Source organism: Cyprinodon variegatus, unplaced genomic scaffold, assembly GCF_000732505.1.
Source record: "Cyprinodon variegatus isolate N-32 unplaced genomic scaffold, C_variegatus-1.0 Scaffold76, whole genome shotgun sequence".
NCBI classification, from domain to species: Eukaryota; Metazoa; Chordata; class Actinopteri; order Cyprinodontiformes; family Cyprinodontidae; genus Cyprinodon; species Cyprinodon variegatus.
This window is the reverse complement of record NW_015150529.1, coordinates 1125238-1127703: the sequence shown is the minus strand read 5'-3', so window position 1 is coordinate 1127703 and position 2466 is coordinate 1125238. Positions and strand designations below refer to the sequence as shown.

The 2466-nt window shown below is 37.3% G+C and overlaps 1 protein-coding gene across 3 annotated transcripts in view; it reads left to right on the top strand.

The window, feature by feature from the left end:
• The window catches only part of fam184a (family with sequence similarity 184 member A), a 278742-nt gene that overhangs the window by 261490 nt on the left and 14786 nt on the right, over positions 1–2466 (top strand). The gene's annotated exons all lie outside the window — the stretch shown is intronic.

Here is a 2466-nt window from a genome sequence, read left to right as displayed (position 1 = left end):
TCAGAATTCCGACTTTAATTTCAGAATTCTGACTTTTATTTTAGAATTCCGACTTTAATTTCAGAATTCCGACTTTAATTTCAGAATTCCGACTTTAATTTCAGAATTCCGACTTTAATTTCAGAATTCCGACTTTAATCTCAGAATTCCGACTTTAATCTCAGAATTCCAACTTTAATCTCAGAATTCCGACTTTAATGTCAGAATTCCGACTTTAATTTCAGAATTCTGACTTTAATTTCAGAATTTTCTCAGAATTTTGACTTTTTTTCTAAGAATTCTTTCTTTAATCTCAGAATTGTGGATTTTAATGTAGATGGACACCATGAAGGTAGAGATGTGGAAGCACTCAGCTTCCCTGACAGAGATGTGAGTTGTTTGAGAGGGCCAGTGACACATTGGTGGAAAATGATTAGGCAACTTTTTACGTGTCCGAGGGGTCCCTTCATTAATAGAGGGGCAGAAGGTCATTAAAACAAGAGAGCTAGTCTCTAAAACAGACATGGCTATGGCTTGATGCTAACATGTTTGTTAGCTGTCAAAATTCTGAGATAAAAGTCAGAATTCTGAGATTAAAGTCAGAATTCTCACTTTTTTCACTTACTAAACTGAAATAAAATATAAAAATCTGTTAACTTTTTTTTTTTTTCAGTGGCCCTAATCCTCTTCCGTACTTGATGTTCTTCCAAATATGCTTCATTTCTTTTGATCAACCTGTCAAAATGTTTAAGTGTTGCAAACAGCCTCCTTCCTAAAATTTTGATACATTATTCTATAGCGTTAATTTGCATAAATACACAAAAATATATGCACATTTGCAAAATTGGACCTCATTTAAATAGGAAAAATGTTCCTGTGCAGAAATGTGGTCTGCAGCGTTTTATCTGGTGACTTTTAGTGAGGGCTGAGAATTATAAAATGCAAGAAACAACAGGTTTTTTGGACACACTGTATTCACAGTATGTCCCATTATGATAGGAAATGAAGCAAAACAATCATACAGATTGGATTGGGTCACAAGTTTAAACGTGTGTTTGTGGAGAACCGTTCTATATGAGAATTTACATTTTGGTTTCATCCGATGGGGTGAAATTAATCTGGGATTAATCCTGAACAGTTTAGGTCTTTCAGATATAAGGCTACCTTTCCTTGTTTACTGTAAAGCAAAGCAAGTTAATCTACATAGTAGTAAGATCAGTTGAAGTGTAAGAAGAAAAGTAAATTCCAGTGGAATTACATAATGAAGTGATTAATAACAAGTTTGAAGCAGAGTTGGACTGAAAACCTAACTAATAATGTTAAGATAGAGCAGTCAAAGGCCACTCTAGCTCCAGGAGCTCTAATAAAATAGAGTGATGGACAGTGTTGAATAGTCCACTGAGGTGCAATAATGCCAGCACTGTGGTTCTTCCACTGTCTGCATTTATACGAATGAAATTGAACACCTTAATCAAGGCAGTGTCTGTACTGTAGTGAGCCCTGAAGCCTTATTTAAAGATATTAAAGGGACTGGTCATTGTTAGGGAGCTGTTTCACTGTTTAACTGCAGCTTTTTACAATAATCCTCACGGTGAAGCAGAAGTTTAGGATGGACTTGTCGTTCTGCATTAGCAGGTTGTCCAAGCTGCTCTTTTTTTAATAGTAGTTTAATACCAGGGAAGTGAGCTAATAAGCTAACAGGTGTTGTCTATAAATGCATAAAGCACACCGTTGTAGTTGATGAGGTCATGATGAACAAGAGTCAATTCCTGCTGGTGCAAAGGGGCAAGTTTGTTTCCAGCATCAATCTGAGACCTTAGCGCAGATTTCTACAGTAAGCAGACAGAGATTTGTTCTGGTTCTAAACATGGAGAGGTGCCTGTCTGCATTAGCGACTGAAATGGGTTGACAAACACGGTAAAACGGACATTAGATTAAATGGAGCAGCAGATCAGAGTGTGGCTGCATCACTGGACTCCAGCAGAGTTCATCCGGATAAAAAGCCTCCCTACTGCTCGGCATTTTTCCTCTGAAGCATAAATGTCACAACTGGACTGTTTGGTTTGTGGTTCCTGTTAGATGTGATAAGTCTTTTTGGTTTCTGAGAAAGAATAATACAGGTTTGAGGCCGATAATCAGGTTAATCCAACATCAGCAGTAGATGCACTGGAGATACTGTGCTGCAGATTAAATAAGATGGAATAGTTTTTTTTTTGTTTTTTTTTTACTGACAGGTTAATCTGCATGTTTGTTTGAAGTGGAAATACAGGTGCTGCATCCAAAATAATGTCACCAAGCCATAAATTATTAATTCAATGATTTCAAAAAGAGGTAAAGAGTAACTCCATTAAACCATTTGTTTATTGTGATCTCTAGACTAATGCTATTGGGAGTAATTTAAGGAGGGAGGGAGGAGGAGGAAGGAAGGAAGGAATGAGGGCACGGGGGAGGAAGGGAGGCATGAAAAGGAGAAATGAGGGAGGGAGG